Source organism: Molothrus ater, chromosome 7 (genome assembly GCF_012460135.2).
Source record: "Molothrus ater isolate BHLD 08-10-18 breed brown headed cowbird chromosome 7, BPBGC_Mater_1.1, whole genome shotgun sequence".
In the NCBI taxonomy this organism is placed as follows: Eukaryota; Metazoa; Chordata; class Aves; order Passeriformes; family Icteridae; genus Molothrus; species Molothrus ater.
This window is the reverse complement of record NC_050484.2, coordinates 1,489,832-1,507,570: the sequence shown is the minus strand read 5'-3', so window position 1 is coordinate 1,507,570 and position 17,739 is coordinate 1,489,832. Positions and strand designations below refer to the sequence as shown.

General features: G+C 54.0%; 1 protein-coding gene across 1 annotated transcript in view; it reads right to left on the bottom strand.

Moving 5' to 3' along the window:
- The window catches only part of SH3BP4 (SH3 domain binding protein 4), a 33,789-nt gene extending 16,629 nt beyond the window's left edge, over nucleotides 1–17,160 (bottom strand). Inside the window, exon 1 of the mRNA XM_036387004.2 lies at nucleotides 17,080–17,160. The gene's annotated coding sequence lies outside the window, so the exon portion shown is untranslated. The remainder of the gene's footprint in view (nucleotides 1–17,079) is intronic.
- Nucleotides 17,161–17,739: the final 579 nt, after the last annotated feature.

Below are 17,739 nucleotides of genomic sequence, written 5' to 3'. Positions count from 1 at the left end.
ATGCCCAAATCTCCCTCTTGGGATGGAGCTGCAGGTCATCCCAGGGCACTCAGTGTCTGTGGGAAGCACAAGGAACAGGAGGCATCGTGACACAAGACTGGTCAACTCTGCCATAACTACCACCCTGTTTTCCCTGGAAAATCCACTGAAAGCCTCTCAAGACTGTGGTGCAAGCTCAAGAGAAATCTCCCACCCTACCCTTGGCCACAAATTGAAAATTGGGGGGGGGAAAAAAAATGTGGAGCTTCCAATCAATCCCTCATCATCCGCTCCCCACAGCAGAGCCAAGATCAACTCCAGGCACTTGCTGCTTTATGGCTTTTAATTTGCTTTTTCTTTCTCCAAAGTTGAGTTCCTCTGGCTCTCCTACAAACACAGAAGTGTTTTTGGAGGTTTCTTTTAAAAACAGTCGGCTTTGCTTGGATATGAGCAAATTTCAACTTTTCCTAGGGAAGAATTCATGTCCCAGAGCCACAGCGCTCCCCACAACACTTGTCCCACACAATTTGAATTTACTGCAAATGTTGCTTTGATCAGTCACAAAACCCCCAGTAACTCAAATCCATGGGGGCAGATGCAGAAAAGACCCCTCCATAGCCAGGATGACACCAACCCACTGCAAGGTGCAATGGCCTACAAAAAAAAAGCCGTAAAAAGCCCCAGAGTGACCAAAACTTCCAAATTTTAGCAAACAATCTGATTTAGGAACTTGGTTTTGCCCTGTGAGTTCTTCACCTTCAAGATCTCCCTCATGGCTATGACACAACACAACTCTGGCCCTTGTTCCACACATTTCCCCTCAGTGGAAAAGGTTCCCATGGAAAAGGAACTCCCTCCTTTTTCCATGCTTGTACTGACAGATATCTTCAGGCAGGTGAAAAAGCACAATGTCCTTGAAACTGGCAAGGTAAATCCAATTTAAACATCAGCACAGCCCCACCCAGGTGCTCCTGCAAGGCTGGGATGCCTTTGGAAGCAGCTGGTGGTAAGGACCAGACTGATGATGACATTGAGGCTCATCTCCTGGTGATCCAGGTCTCTTCCATGAGCCTTGCTGGAGGGGATGGGTGGGGAAGAGCTGGCTGCTGTTGAGATTCTCCCCTCAGAAGGCAGGCCCAAGCATTTCCCAAGCGTGATCCAGCCGTGCCCGGTGATTCCTGACCCCGCTGCCTCTCTCTTATCTCCTCCTCCTCCCTCACCGCCTGCGTTTGCCAAGCCAACGCTTTCATCTTCCAAAGAAAAGAAGAAAAAAAAAACCCACCCGAGCCAAGCAGAGATAAAACCACCCCTAAAGACAACACCAAACACCAGCTCTTTGTACCAGGAAGAACAGCCTGGTGTGAACTCACACGTCCGTCCCAGTGCGAGCCCGCCGGGAGCTGCCAGGAACACAACACTGAAGGGCTCCTTTAGTCCCTTCCCCAGCAAACAAGAAGGGACTTGTGGAAGCATCGGGACCTCCCAGCCCTCCTGCAGCACCCTCACGTCCCAGGGCTTTGCTTTGGAGCCCATTCCCACCATGTGATGTGGGAATGGCTGCACCCAACCCGTGCCACGCCGGGCCCTCCGCTCCCCATGGAAAAATCCTGCCCTGGAGCTCCAGCTTGGCTCAGCTCCTGCTGCCAGGCAAGGGCAAGCCAAGCTTGATGGAGAAGGGAGGGGAATGAAGGCAGTTTGGGCTGAGTGTGTGCTGGTGGTGCCTGGTGTCCATCACAGTCTCCCCTGTCATCCTTCACAGGCAAAGCAGGAAGGACGGGAGAGCTTCCTTTTATAGCAGCCACTCTGGAGCACGAGGAATATCCCCCTGGAGATCCGTCCCCAGCTGCATGAGACTCAACTATAAATTAGTCCTGAGGGTGGGAAAAGGGAGTTTTCCCTGCAGAACCTCCTGCTGCTGCCCAGCACTGATGCCATGGCACAGGAAGGTGCTGGAGATGCAGGCACCACCCTTGGGCATCCACAGCCACCCCAAATCCCTGGAAAGGGTGCTGGCATGGCAGAGGTTTAAAGACCCTCTAAAGGAAGGTGCTGGAGGTGCACAGGGCAGGAACACCTGTGAGGTTCACAGGGCCACAAAAAAAGCTTTTCCTGGGACAACAGCCCAGCTCCTCCTGCTCCACAGCAACAAAACCACGACACGCGCACCCATCCTGATAACACAGGGAAGCAAAGAAAGCTGGACCTGCTTCCATGGTTCCAACACTACCATGGGCTGCAAGACCAGCCACCCCCTCCAACATTCCCAAAAATAGCCAAGGCAGAGGGATGTCACCAGTGGGATGGACCTTTTGCCCAGGGGAGGGCTTGGCCAGTCCTCCCTGAACCCACAGACATTTTTGCCTCCACAGTGCCCTACAGCAAGGAACTGCACAGATGGGCTGGAAGGCAATGGGAAACTCATCTCCACCAGGAACAGAATCCCATCTGATGCCCACCAGCCCTCATGTCAGAAGAGGCAGAGCTCAGTCCTGGTCTGCCCCTGCTGTGTGCTCAATGTTCTTCCAAGAGAAAAAAAAAACACTTCCTAATTCAGGCAGGGCCACTCCCAAAGGTGTTCTGGCTTTCATCTGGATGGATGCTCCTCTGGCAGGGCAAGGAGTTTAATCCAGACAAGTCCCACGGGCACCAACAAAAGCACAAAAAACCAAAGTCACATCCAGTGCTGTGCTCCCAGAGGAGTCAAACACAAAAGCCATAAACTCAAGCTTTAAAACCCTTGGATGGAACAGGACTCCAGGAGAGAACTGTCGTCCCTCCAAGCCCTCACAGCCCCTCCAAAGTCCTTCACAAGCCCAAGAGTTTGGCCAACAGCCAAAGCAAGGCTGTTCCTGAAGGATGCTTAGGGCCAAAAGCATGGACCAAATGTCTCTTAAAGCAGGGAAAATCAGATTTGAGCTGGATCAGGCAACAGCCCAAGCTCACACAGGCAATCAGTGGTGGAGGAGAAGTGAAACCCAGATTTCCAGAGCCACAAAAAGACACTTTTAAAGAAAAGATCCTGCCAGAATCACCAGCACAATGCACACAGACACCATGGCCACCCAGGAGATCCCAGGCCAATACCCACAAAGCCCAGAGTAAGGGAAACCCTGGAAGTCAAAATGAGGGGAAACAGCTTCCCACCTCTGAGGATGCTGCAAGAACCATCTCGTGACCACCCAAGAGGGGCCACTCAGCCCCTCCTCCCCATCTCAAAGCAACCAGATCCAGGGAGCTTGAAGGCAAAAGGCACTAATTGAGAAAATCCTGGAGCAGCTCGATATTGCCGCAGTCACTCCCGGCAGCTTCCCCTTCCTAGGATAATTTGGATGCTAATTTGGCCATCAAGAGCTGTCAAAACCCAAAGTCCCTGAACTGCTGAGCTTCCCCCAGGAGGAGATGATGACAGAGCTTTAACTGCATGGACACTTCAGAGCCCTGTCCCCATCACCCTTCAGTGGCTCTGCCCTTGCCTGGCGGAGAGGAGCTGCTGCAGTGCCACGTGTTCTCCTGGTTCCTGGCTGGAAAACCAGCCCCACCAGCGTGACCAGAGAAGGGCAGGCACAGGGAAGTCACTCCCGCTGCTGGCTGGACAGGCTGCCACCACAGCTGGTGCAGAGAGGACAGCACAAAGCTCCAGAGATGAGCTGCAGACCAGCAGAGAGGAGGCGGCTCCCAGCAGCTCAGCACAGACAACTCCGCGCTGCTCTCCCAGCCCAAGCACTCCACCAAGACTGATCCAGCTCCAGGTATCCTCAGTCAGGAGGTCCATTTTTTGGGAAAAACAAGGGGTTTTGTTCCCAGCTTGCCACCTGGACACCAAGCAATGATGAGTGAAACCTCTCTGGATTCCAAGAACTGGTCCAAGCTAGGGCAAAACCACCCCCTTGGTTCAATTTTCTAGCACACCTTCCTGATTAATCCATCAGTGATCTGCTGCTGGATTACAGGACACCCTCAGCTATGCTGAAAATGCTGACAGGGAGCCAAAACCCTCCTTTCTTTCCTCTCTTTGAGCAGAAACAAACAGAATCAGCACATTGCAAAGAATTCCCTCAAAACAGCAGGGTTTTTTAATCTCCTCTTTGGTAAACATTCCCAAACCAGATTGCCAGGGACACCTGGGTTTAAACAGCTTAACCCTTTGCTGGAGTTGATGGGAAAGGAAAGAGGGGGGTTGGTTGCTTCATGGGATGCTCCATGCTCGATCCAATCTCACAACCCAGGGATTTCCATGTCAGAAAGAGGGCAGGGATACCTGGAGAGCAAACTCCCAGGTGATGATGCAAGGATGTGGGGACAGATCAGAGAATCATGGAAGGGACAGCTTTTACTATCCCAGGTTGCTCCAAGCTCCATCCAGCCTGGCCTTGGGCACTCCCAGGGATCCAGGGGCAGCCACAGCTGCTCTGGGCACCCTGTGCCAGGGCCTGCCCACCCTCTCAGGGAAGAATTTCTTCTTAATATCTGATCTAAACCAACCAGAGCCTGGATTAGGAAATCTCAGGTTTGAAGTCACCTGCACACCCATCCCAGGACGTGTTCCTGTCTCCATCCAGAGCAGGCTTTGGACACCACACCCATTCCGAGGACACAAAGACCACCTGGCTCATTTTAGGTGGTTTTCAGCAGCTCAAGTCCTCACTTTAACTCAGTTCAGAGCTTCTCCAGGGGTGGGAATGAGTTTTCCAGGTGCAGACACCTACCTGTGCCAGCCAGGAGGGTGCCTGAGATGCACCAAAGCCGGCTGCTGTTTATACAACACAGGAGCAACCCTGCGCCTGCTTGTTTAATTAATTACCCCGAAATTAAAGCCCAGCAGACTGCACAGAGACTCCCTGCAACCTGCAAATTAACTCAGCCTGGGGGTGAGGGAGGTCAGACAGCATCCAAGCAGTGGCTCCAAGCGTTTTCCACAGCATCAGGAGTGCCATGAAGGGGAAAAAAACCCCAAACAACACCACCCACCCCCATCTGTCAGAGCTCTGGGGTTTTGTTGTTTCGGTCTGGCCAGGCTAAGAGCTGCTCAGTCCCATCACCGTGGGTCAGATGGTTGATAAGAAACCAATTTCATCATTTTTAAGCCCCAAATGTTTATGGGCAGGCTTTATCTGCAAACAAAGACTTGCACTTTGAGCTGCAGCTTTGCGTCAGTTTGAGAACAGGCGAGGCCGTGTCGGGATTAACGCGGTGCCAAAGAGAGCCAAAGTCCCCTGCCTGCAGTCTCCATCATGTATGATGGCAAAGCTGCCTCTCTGGGCCAGGACACAACCCTTGGCACAACATTTTGGGGATAGATGCCCCTTATTTAGCAAGATGCTTTGGTGTAAAAATAGTAATTTATGCAAATCTTTGCTAAAAACCTTTGCTCAAAATTACTCCCCTTGCTGGACAGAGCAGGGTGGAATCTCAAACACATTTTTTTTGCAGCATTAGTCACCAGGCAAAATTGAAATGATACCTGAAAGTCATCCTAGAGCCACAGCAGGCTGTTCCCTGCTCAAGGCAGAGCTTTATTTCTTGAGTGGAGCAATTTCTACAACTCTGCACGGCACTAGTTAGGACAAGACATCTCCCATGAGTGCATCAGACACAGGAGCATCCCTTAAAAAAGGGACAACTCGAGCCACCACAGAGGGAACATCTCCAGAGGACAAGTTATTCCCCAAGAAGTCAGCCCCAGGCAAGGCTGGAAGGGGACAGACCTGCCCTGGCTTCTCCTTGCCCAAGAGGAGCCCCAGAGCCACGTGCTCCGTTCATTCCCACTGAGATTTCAGAGAATCCCAGAAATTCCCACTGAGATTTCACAGAATCCCAGAAGGGTTTGGCTTGGAAGGGGACCTTAAAGCCCTTCTTTGCCAATCCATGGGCAAACAAGCCTTCCACCAGACCAGGCTGCTCGATTCCCATCTGTAAGACAGCACAGAGTTAAATTTTGGGGGTCTGGAGCTCGAATTAGGGGTGAAGCGTTATCAGCTGTGATAAGGGGTGGTTTGAGGCCAACCAAGTGCCCAAATTAGAGGAGACAAGACAAAGCCACACAGGGGATACAGCAGAGCCCAAAGCTTGTCCTCTGCCTCTACAAGAACACCTCTTTTCAAAAAGCAGGGACTAAACTGAGGTTAAAAAGCCCCACAGACTCCCTGGCTCCACAGGGAATGCCTCACTCCATACCCTAGGCATTCCCTAGGCACATTCCCTGTGAGCAGCACAGAACCCCCTCCATTTGTGGGTTCCTGTGGAGAACCACTCCAACCCCACCACCAGCCCTGCTCAGAGGCTGCTCTGACAAGCTCAGAGATGTGTTTTTAATTTCCAGACCCAAAACATGGGGCTGCAAGCAGCAGGAGAAGACAAATCCATGGCACCTCCACCGACCTGCCCAGACAACACCTCCTGCTCTCAGCAACATCAACATCCCAGATTTTTTTTTTCCCTATCAGGATGGAGCTTTTCCACATCTCATTGTTGGTCACAGCCAGCAGATGTTGGTGCCAGTGATGGGACAGCCCTGCCAGGAGAGGCAGCACTGACTGAAAGCAACCCTGAGGAAAAGGCCTGGAATTCCAGGGAGTGGGAGGTGGTTTACAAGGGCCTGGAGGGACAGGAAAAGGGGGAATGGCTTTAAACTGACAGAGATGGGATATTGGGGAGGAATTGTTCCCTGGGAGGGTGAGGAAGCCCTGGCAGAGGCTGCCCAGAGAAGCTCTGGCTGCCTCTGGATACAAAGCCAGGCTGGATGGGGCTTGGAAAAGCTGGGATAATGCAAAGTGTCCCTGCCCTGGAATGAGGTGAGCTTTTAGGTCCCTTCCAAGCCAAACCACTCCCTGATTCCAAGCAGGACACAGCAAGAACTTTCCAGGAGCTGAGGATGCTCTGCAGCCCAGCCAGCTGATGGCCACATGCAGCCTGCAGGACTCTGCAGGGTCAGGCTGGAATTAGACACGCTCCTGATGAGGAAAAAAACTCCCTAAAATATCAAACCAATGCAGATGGACCTTTCTTTTTTTTCTTTTTTTTTTCTTTTTTTTTTCTAATTTTTAATTAAAACTTGCTTGAAGTGCCACATAAAAGAAGTGAAATCCCAGGCGCAGCTGACGCATCAGGAGAGATTTATATTTAGAAGAATGACTGAAGTACTCAATCAACAAGAAAAAAAAAATGGGAACTTTTTCAGCAGGGTCCAGAAGGAGGAAAGAAAACCAAGAGGGAGACAACCACCACCACCCCTTATTCCTTAGGGCAAGATCCACTGGCATTTTAGCCTCCCAACAAGCCACTTTGGCAGTGAATTCAGCTTTTTTTTTGGCCATGCATGATCCCAGTAAACAACATTTACAGCCAGAACACATGATGAGCATCACAAGACAACTGGCACAAGTATTATTTTTAAATACCATCAGCTCTGCTTTTAACAGGACGACAGGAAATGTGTTATTACTCGAGCATAAAACAAATATATTGAGGCGATTAAAAAAGAAAAAAAAGGGAAAAAAAGCCATTCCCAAGCTTCACAGAGTGAAGATTTAAAGAGAGATAAAACAGAGCACCACCAGAAAAACATAATCCTTCAAAATCTGCCATTCCTCCTGCTGCATTTATTCATTTGGGAGCTTTCAGTCCAAAAGTCAGAGCCCTGCTTAGCCGGATATCCGATCGTTTGCTGGGCCTCATCCCAAATTTCTCCAGCATTACTCACTTTTTTCTTTTTTTTTTTTTTGTGCAGGAAGGGGGATGAGGATTTTCTGGTGAAAGGCAGAAGTGAGGCAGAAGTGTTTGCAGCACTGTGGAGCGTGGGATTTCCATGGATAGGCCCAGACCTCCGCTTCCAAATGATTCCCATGCACAGAAGAAGAAAGGGACCGGGGAGATTCTGGGACTGTGCACAGTTTTGGAGCTGAGGATGAGCTGGGAGCCCTTCTGGAATGATTTTAGAGCCCATTTTTGGAGAGATGGGCACCACAACTGCAGGGACCACGGTTTAACCCCTCCACGGAGAAACGCTGTGCCTCAGTTTCCCGGCGCCGTTCTCCAGTGGTACCCAAACCCTCCAGGACACACATTCCTCCCTTTTGCCCCAAGGATTCATCTCCACCTGCCAGCACTCAGGTTCCCATCCCAGCCAGGAGAACCAGCTTCCCTCAGGATGAGTGTAAGGCCAGGCTTTACAACGGAGCCCAGCACAGGGAGCTGGGATGGGGATGGAACAGTCACAGAGCAGAGAAGGGGTTAAACACTCCCCCTTCCCAAATCCCTGCTCCAGGGCCCCATCCCTGCCAGACCCCACATTCCTCTGCTCAAGCAGCCTGCAGGGCTTCCCTCTGCTCACTCTTTCCATGCCTGGCCATGTCCTGGATGTTTTGGATGTTTCAGGAGCTCCTGCTCTGCCCTGGCAGGAGCTGCAGGGATGTCCCTGGCAGGGCCAGCAGCACAGCCATGGAATGCTCTGGGCTGGGAACACCTCAAAGCCCATCTCATTCCCATTGCAGGGACACCTCTGCACTGTCCCAGGTTTCTCCAAGCCCCATCCAACCTCTCCTGGGACACTTCCAGGGATCCAGGAGCAGCCACAGCTTCTCTGGGTGCCAGGGCCTGCCCACCCTCACAGGGAACAATTCCCTCCCAATATCCCATCCATTCCTGCCCTCTAAACCTGTGAGCTTAAAGCAATTCCCCCTCGTCCTGTCACTCTATGCCCTTGTCAAACAGCTCCCAGGAGCAGGGATGGATGCTGTGGAGAGCACAGCACATCCCATGGGGATCTGGATGAGTCCCTGTGTCCTCCCCATCTCCGGGGTGGAGCTGCTGCCACCTCATTCCAGGGATCTCAGCAGGCTCTGCAGGAGCCCAGGTGGACCATCTGGCTAATTGAGTTAATGAAAGCATTTTTCAGCAGCCATTAACTCTCAGGCAGCTCTCCCTGGGGAGCAGGGGCCACAGCTCAGGAGCAGCTCAGGAGAGATGGAAAAAATTACTGGGAAGCACTGAGGGCACTGAGCTGCTCCTCTGCAGCACTGGCTGCCTCCAGCAGCTCCCAGGGGGAAAAAAACCAATCCCAAATCCCCCAAAACTTCACCTATTTGGCAGGATGTGAAGAGCCAGGCAGGAGAGGAGAGCACCACAGGGATGTCCCCATCCCAGAGCATCCTTCCCAAGCAAATCTTGGAATTTTGAGCTGGTCAAGGGCAACACTGGCAGCACAGGGGCTCTGCTTTGCTGACGAGGTAATTGCCACCCTCCAGGGATAACAAACACCTTGTCCATGGTCCATTCCCAGAAAAGCAAGGAAAACACTTCCAAAGACTCCAGGAAAGCCTTGTTTTGTGGTCTCACTCCCTGATAAGCTCAGCTGTTGGAAAGGAGACGCTTTCTAGGAAGCTGATATCAAAAACTAACTCCCAAAATGACCCATCCTGGCGCTGGGGATGCCAGGTTTTCCTCCCCTTTCCCCAAAAAAACCCACTTGTCCCACCTGAGCAATCCCTGCAGAGGTACCACCACTCCTGGGGAGGCTGCTCCAAGGAAGCTGCATCCACAGGGAAGGAGGAGCTGGAGCAAGGGAGGACAAGCTGTGGGATGCACCCCTCCCTTCTCCTCCTTCCTTTTTCTGGGATGCACTTGGGCATCTTCTCTTTCATTATCTGGGATGCACCCCCATCAGCTTCCCCTTTTTTGTGGGATTTACTCACAACTCTCCCCTTTTGAGGGATACCCTCATCTCCTCATCCTTTTTTGGTTTTTTTATGGGACACACTCACACAGCTCCTCTGTTTTCCAGGACACACCCACACAATCCCTTCTCCTTCTGTGGGATGCACAGCTCTTTTTGTCCTGGATCTACCCACACACCTGCCCCTCAAGCTTTTTTCTGGGATGCACTCATGCATCTCCTCCTCCTTTTTTTGCTGGGATGCACTCCCCACCTCCTCCTTTTTCTGGGATGCACCCCTACCTCCTCCTGGTTGTTTTTTTTTTGCAGGATACAATCACACAGGTCCTGCTTTTGTGGGATGGACTCACAGATCTCTTTTTTTTTTTTTCAGGATGCTCTCAAGCATCTCAAGCATCTTAAGCATCTTTTTTTTTTCTCTCTTTTTTTTTTTTTTTTTTTTTTTTGCAAGGACCAGTTGCTCCCAGGCCCACTGGGAACTATTCCCTGCACTTCCTCAAGGATTCCAACAGCTCAACCTGCCCCAAAGCTGGAGCCACACACACACACAGAGACCCAAAAACCCCCACTGAGGATGTTCACGGCAAAATAAGCAGGGAGGGGATTTGGGGCAGAGAGCAGAGCCATTCCCAAGCCTGGCTTTCCCTGCTTTCCCTGGGAAACGCTTCCCAGAGCAACCCCACCCCGGGAGCCCTAATCTGATGGCAGGTTTTCAATGGAGCGGCCAGGATGGGGAGGGAGAGAGGCTGGACAGGGGGGAAAGAAAGCAAGGAAATGCCTCTGAGGTGAGGAGGTTTTTTTCCTCTGGCTGGGGCTGCCTTGCTTGGCTTTGTTTTGCTTTGCTTTGTTTTTTGTTTTGTTTTGTTTTGCTTTGCTCGCCCGCCTCCAGCGCTGCCATTTTCCGGAAGCCGGAGCAGCGCTGGCAGAAAAATGGGAAGTTTCTCTTTGTTTAATTTTAGCAGCCTCTGCTCTGAGGGACCCAGCAGAGCTCCCCCAGCTGCTCTGGGAACGGATGTGAGGGAGGAGCAGGGAGCAGCAGCAGGGAATGAGGCAGGAATTGGGGATTTCACATCGGACACGGCCCCGGCTGAAGCGCTCTCGGTGCCAGGGGTGTGTGAGACTGGGGAGGCTCTGAGCTGAACTCCCTGGCTGACCACTGCATCCAGCATTCCACTTCCTGGGGTTTTTTCCTGCTCCTTTTCTCCATGCTTGACCTGTGGAGGTGTTTCCAGGTGGGTAACTTGAGCACCTTCCCCCACCACAGCAACAAAACGAGGGATGCTGCACCCAGCCCTGGACACACGAAGAAATCCAACCAAACCCACTCTGGGACTTATCCCAGATTCATAACTCAGGCTGGGAAAAACCCTTGGGACCACAGCTTCCAGCAGCAGTGCCCATAAAACACCTCCTGCCCTGCTCCTCTCCCATTGTTCAACTCCAAAAAAGCCTTTTTCTCCCTGTTCCTAAGGAAACAGCCGGTGCTGCTCAAAGGAGGCCACACACCACGCTGACCCTGGGCCCCAAAAAGGACCTGGAACACTTCATGGGGATGACCCAAAGCCCTTGATCCAGGCAGGGTGGCCAGGCAGGGCAGGAGGAGGGCAGCAGCTGGATTTACCCCTGGAAAGAGGGAGGCCGGGATAAGCTGAGCAAGGCAGGAGCCCAGGGCACAGCCAGCAGTCTCTGCTGGGCCCAGATTTTCTGGAGTCAGCTGGAAAATATCTGGTTTGGCTCCCTGGCAGTGATTTCCTCTCTCAAAAATGCTGGGATGGTCCCCAGGGCGACCCTCCCATGGGGCAGGGGAGGAAGCAACTCCAGAGAATGAGCAGTGAAAAGGAAAAGGCTTTCTCATCATCATCATCATTATCATCATCATTATTATTAAAGTTTTCCCCATCACTTAACGGGACTGCAAACCAGATGTGCATCACCACCCCTCCAATTTACACAAAGGCAGCCTGATGATGAAAAATATGAAAAATATGAAAAATCACCCAGTCCCAGAATGGTCTGGGTTAGAAGGGACCTTAAAGCTCATCCCATTCCACCCCCTGCCATTCCAGGGACACCTTCCACTGTCCCAGGCTGCTCCAATGTCCAACCCTGTCCACCCTGGACACTTCCAGGGATCCAGGGGCAGCCACAGCTTCTCTGGGAAAACTGTGCCAGCATCTCACAGGGAAGAATTCCTTCCTAATATCCCATCTAAACCAATTCTCCCTCATTTTGAAGAAGCACCAGAGCAATCACAAAATAAGTAAGCCACCTTCCACCTCTGCATTTTCACATACAAAGGTTTGAGGCTACCAATTTATTCTCCCATGGGGTTCCCAGTGGAGGGGCACAGCCTGGCCACCAAAGAGTGGGATTAAAGCCAGGAAATGCTGCTGGTGGCACACTGAGTGATTCCTCCCAAAAACATGCAACCCACCCAAAATGCGAACTTCCCAGCAGAGGGACAAAAATCCAATCCAGGGACACCATGGAAGAGTTGGAAGGTTTATGGTCTGCTCTTTGATCCATGAAAAACTGACTTTTTTTTCCCTGGGAAGCACCTGGGCCTGCAGCCCCCCTGAGGCAGCAGAGGGATTCCATGTGCATTCCTGCATTCCCTGCTGCTGTGAGCCATCCCACACATCCCCATCCTGACTCCAACACTTTTCTTTAGGAGCCCACAGGAACAGAAATACACAGAAATCGCTCCAAGGACCACCAGGAGGAATTAAGGACCCCAGGATGCAAGGAGGAGCACAAAGAAGGGGGAGAAGCCACAGGTACCCTCAAAAATTACCCTTCAATCTGGATGGCTGTGGTGTGAATGCACTCACTTGAGCACTAAAAGCCAGATCTGAGCTGCTGGGAGCAAGTCTTGTTTTTGGGAAGCAGAGGGACTTGTGAGCACCAGCACATGCCAAAGCTGCAGGTCCTGCAAGAGCCTTCTCCTTTTTCCCCCCTTCCTAAAACCCCAAACATTATTTGGGGCCACGGAGGCAGCTGGGGCTGCAAATCCTTCTGAATCCTTCTGAATCCTCATCATCAATGACCAGCAGAGCTGCCCTGGGACTCCAACCCTTCAGCTCCTCCAGGGACAGGGCTCAGCCCCACCACCTGCACCAGGAGCAGCCCAGGGTTTCTCCTGCCCCTTCTCTGCCCCCCAGTTCCATCAGAGGGATTTCCCCTGTGCCAGCACCAGCACAGCCACGTGCTCCCGGCCCAGCCAAGGCTGGCACAGCACTACCAAGGCCCCCAGACAATGCCAGCCCTGTGCCCAAGCCCTGGGCAGGGTCAGTGCTGGCCAGGAGGGAGCCCAGGGCAGCAGCTCCTGCTGAGGGAAGCCATGGGGGACACGTTCTGTGCTTTGAAACCTTGCTCTGCAAATTCTGGGGAGCGGCTTGGGTGGGTCCTGAGCTGGTGCTGGCAGTGGAGATGGCTCCTGCACCCTGGCAGGGCATTGTCCAGAGGGCAGGGAGCCCCACACCCTGCTCTCCATGAACACCCTGCTGCAGCCATCACAGAATCCCAGAATGGTTTGGGTTGGAAGGGACCTCAAAGCTCATCCCATCCCACCCCTGCCATGGCAGGGACACCTTCCACTGTCCCAGGCTGCTCTAGGCCCTGTCCAGCCTGGCCTGGGACACTCCCAGGGATCCAGGGGCAGCCACAGCTGCTCTAAAAACTGTGCCAGCACCTCCCAGGGAACAATTCTTTATTCCCAATATCCCATCCAACCCTTCCCTCTGGCAGTGGGAGCCATTCCCTGGGTCCTGTCCCTGCATGCCTTGTCCCCAGTCCCTCTCCAGCTCTCCTGGAGCCCCTTCAGGCCCTGCCAGGGGCTCTGAGGTGTCCCTGGAGCCTTCTCTCTCCAGGTGAGCACCCCCAGCTCTCCCAGCTTGGCTGCAGAGCAGAGATATCCCAGTTAATAAGATATCCCAGTTAATAAGCAGAAACACATTTCCCAGTGGGTTGATCCCGTGTTTCAAAGCTGACTCATCACTGGTCACTGGGGAAGTCAACATTTGGCTACAAAACTTTCCTGGGTGTTGCCATCCCCTGCTCCCTGTGACAGGGACAGCACCCGAGGAAATGGCTGGAACTGTGTCAGAGGGGATTTAGGTTGGATTTTAGGAAAAGGTTCTTCCCCCAGAGGGTGCTGGGCACTGCCCAGGCTCCCCAGGGAATGGGCACAGCCCTGAGGGTGCCAGAACTCCAGGAATGTTTGGAAAACACTCCCAGGGATGCACAGGGTGGGATTGCTGGGGGGGTCTGTGCAGGGCCAGGGCTTGGACTGGACAATCCCTATGGGTTCCTCCCAGCTCAGGAAATTCCATGATTCCATAAAAACCCATCCTACCTCCCCAGCACCTCCCGTGGAGCCCCCAGGGCCAGCCCACAAAGCTCAGGTGCTTTCAGGAGGGATTTGGGGCAGGAAAGAAGAGGCAGGTGCCAAACATGAGGTGAGGGTATTTGCATTCCCTCCTGTGCCAGCTGCCAGCAGAAATCCACCCAGGAGGGGACACAGCTCTCAGACCCCCTGGAAACAAGGAGACTGAGGAGGATGCAAATTCCCCTGCACGGACAGCTCCGGCCACAAAAAGTCACATTTAAATGCTTTTCCTATTAAAAATACAAAACCCACACACACTGTTTTTAAGGAGTGTCTAAACCACCTCCTCACCATCCCCACAAGCCCTTGAGAGCAACCCCACCAGGCTAAAATAAATATTTTAGCTTGGCAAATAGTTTTCCTCTCATTAAAAGGCAAACACAATTAGGATGTCGAGCGCCGGCTGCAATCGCTCCACGCTGCTCCAGCTCTGGTTGATTAAAAGTAAGGAAGCTGCTATTTTTGAAAAGCACATTCCCTTCCACAGCCTGAACGGGGTTATTTTGGACACAGAGAGCCATGGAAAGCTGGCATCTCTGCCTGCAAAATTCCCCAGCCAGGAGGGGATGCACTCAGCGGGGCCGTGGGATGGGGGGCGGTGAGAAAAATGGGAATTTTGCTGTGAGTGACCAGGGGGGTGAAACTTGCTGTGGGAAAAACATGGAAAGCTGAGGGAATCATGGATGGTTTGGGCTGGAAGGGACCTCGAAGTTCACCTCATGGGCAGGGACACCTTCCACCAGGGCAGGGCTGCTCCAAGCCCCATGCAACACTCCCAGGGATGGGGCAAGGGTGAGCTGCTCCAGAGAAAAGGAGGAAAGAAGGAAAAGCAGAGCAGGAGAGCAGAGCTGCCACCAGAGATGCTGTCCCCTCTGCAGGGTCTGGGACCAACACAGCTGTGCAGGAGCAGGAGCCAGGAAGGAGGGGACGTGAACATTCCGAGGAGCCCGGGATTCTTAAGGCTGGAAAAGCTCTGTGAAAGCTTCAAGCCCAAGCATTAAGCCAGCTGCCAAACCCACCCCTGTCAGACCTACAAGCCATCCCAGGGGGATTTTGTCCTCATGACCAAGAATTTTTTCTACTTTAATGCAAATTTAAGCATCCAGGCAAGAGGAAACCAAGGATGGATCCTTATTCCAGAGCCTCAGCATCCAGACAGAGCTGACAACACCACACAGCCCCCACTCCTACTCCTACCCAAGCTGCTGCTCCACTCAGCATTATTAACTTTTAATGTATATATTAATTAACAGCCAAAAGTTAATCATTGCAAATCTCAGGGAGCGAGGAGAGGCTGGAGAGGGAAGGAAGGCAGTGACGGGCATCCCAGAGCTGGGAATTTGCATCCACCTGATCCCACACCCCACAACTCCTCTGGGTTTGGGGGCTTTGATGCCACGTGGCTTCATTTGGGCACAGAACAACCTCACAGTTCCCACTGTCCCAAAGTTATGCTGAGCCTAAACTCCTGAGCAGGCAGGGATCCCAGGAAATCAGCATTCCCAGGAGCCTGCAGCACACCTGAACAATTCCACCTCTCCCACCCAGCAGCAACAGCTGGAAACTGAGGCTTCACAGCATCCCTGGTCCCAAAGCATCCCTGGACCCAAAGCATCCCTGGACCCAAAGCATCCCAGGACCCAAAGCATCCCTTGCTCCCAAAGCATCCCTTGCTCCCAAAGCATCCCTTGCTCCCAAAGCATCCCTTGCTCCCAAAGCATCCCTGGACCCAAAGCATCCCTGGACCCAAAGCATCCCTGGATCCAAAGCAACCCTGGATCCAAAGCATCTCTGGACCCAAAGCATTCTGGATCCAAAGCATTCCCAGCTCCCAAAGCATCCCTGGACCCAAAGCATCCCTGGACCCACAGCATCCCCGGGCAGCCAGCAGGGAGCAGAGTGGGCAGAGCCCTGGGCGAGCTGGGAAAGCCCTCCTGGAAAAGGCACGGCGGGCACAGCCGCTGGAATGCGGCTCGGAGCAGCCCCAGCTGCTCCCGGAGCGTCCCGGCGGTGCCGATGGGGAACGGGAGCGCTGCTGGCCGCGGGACACGTGCGGTGACAGCGGCAGGGCGACAACAGCCCGGGCAGCCACTCGTGGCAGTGCCAGCGGGAGCCGGGGGACAACGGGGGTGCATCCCCACGGCACAGGAACGGGGACACGGAGCCACATTTACACCCCGACACGGCACATGGCAGCGGGGACACAGCGCGGGGACACCAACACCGAGCACAAAACGCGGCCACACACGGGGGACACGGGGACACAGACACACAGAGTCACACACACGCGGGGGACACAGTCACACAGACACACAGGGACACACAGGGACACAGACACAGGGACACAGTCACAGGGACACAGTCACACAAGCAGGGGACATGTGGCACGCACAGTCACCCAGGACACACGCACAAAGTGGCACCCAGAGGACACTCAGAGTGTCACACACTCAGACACCAACAGGACACACACACACAGTGACAGCCCCACACTCAGAGTGTCACACACACACAGTGACAGCCCCACGGAGGACAGTGTCACACACACACAGTGACAGCCCCACGGAGGACATTGTCACACACACACAGTGACAGCCCCACGGAGGACACTCGGGGTGTCACAAACACACACACAGCGACAGCCCCACGGAGGAAACTCGGAGTGTCACACACACACACACACAGCGACAGCCCCACACTCAGAGTGCCACACACGCAGTGTCACACTGCCACACGCGACACTTGTACACAGTCACACACGCACTTTACACGCGGTCACAAGCACCCTCACGGTGTCACCCACGGTGTCACCCACGGTGTCACACACACACACACACACACAGACGCTCTCGCTCGCCCCGGCCGCCTCCCCGCGCTCCGCCGCTGCCTCAGCCCCGACCCTCCGCCGCCGCCACCACCGCCTCCCTCCCTCCCTCCCTCCCTCCGCCGCCGCCACAAACTTTTCCCCGGCGGCTCCGGGATCCCTCGGGAAGCCGCTCCCGCCGCCCGCAGCCCCCGGGCTCGCCCCGCTCCCGGCTCTCACCTGCGCCCGCTCCGACCCCGCCACCGCCGGCACCGAACCCGGCCCCGCTCCCGCTCCCGCCGCGCTCCGGGCGCGCCCCCGCCGGCACCGGCCGCGCGCGCCCGCCCCGCTGACGTCACGGGGGCGTGGTATGGGCGTGGTCGGGGGCGTGGCCATGCGGAGGGCGGGAACGCGGAGGGGGGAACGGAGGATGGCGTGGGGGGGGGGGGGAGATGCTGGTGTAAAACACGTGGGGAGGGGAGAAGGACGGGAAAAGCGGGATGGGGGAATGAGAATGGGTCCTTGTGCAAGGGGGGAGTGCGAGCCACGCCCGCCCAGCCCGGTGTGAGCGCGGGCACACTCGCGGTGGTGACCGTGGTGGTGGTGACACCCGTGGTAGTGACACTCACCCTCAAAACTTGGGGGAAATGAGGGTTTATCCCCACCCGGCCCCCTCCTCCCGCTTCTTTTTTTTGGCCGTTTTTGTCAAACTGCTGAAATCCTGGTCAAGCAGAAATTCCGCCCCTGTTGTTCTCCCGGGGTGGGAAAGGCAGGAGAAACGCGGAGGAAAAGGCTGAGCTCTGGTTTCTTGTGTTAAGCACTATCAGAGAGTGGTTTCCAGCTTTTTCCGCTGGAAAAAGGGGGTTGTGCTCCCTATAATCCCATAGACTGAGGGAGCAT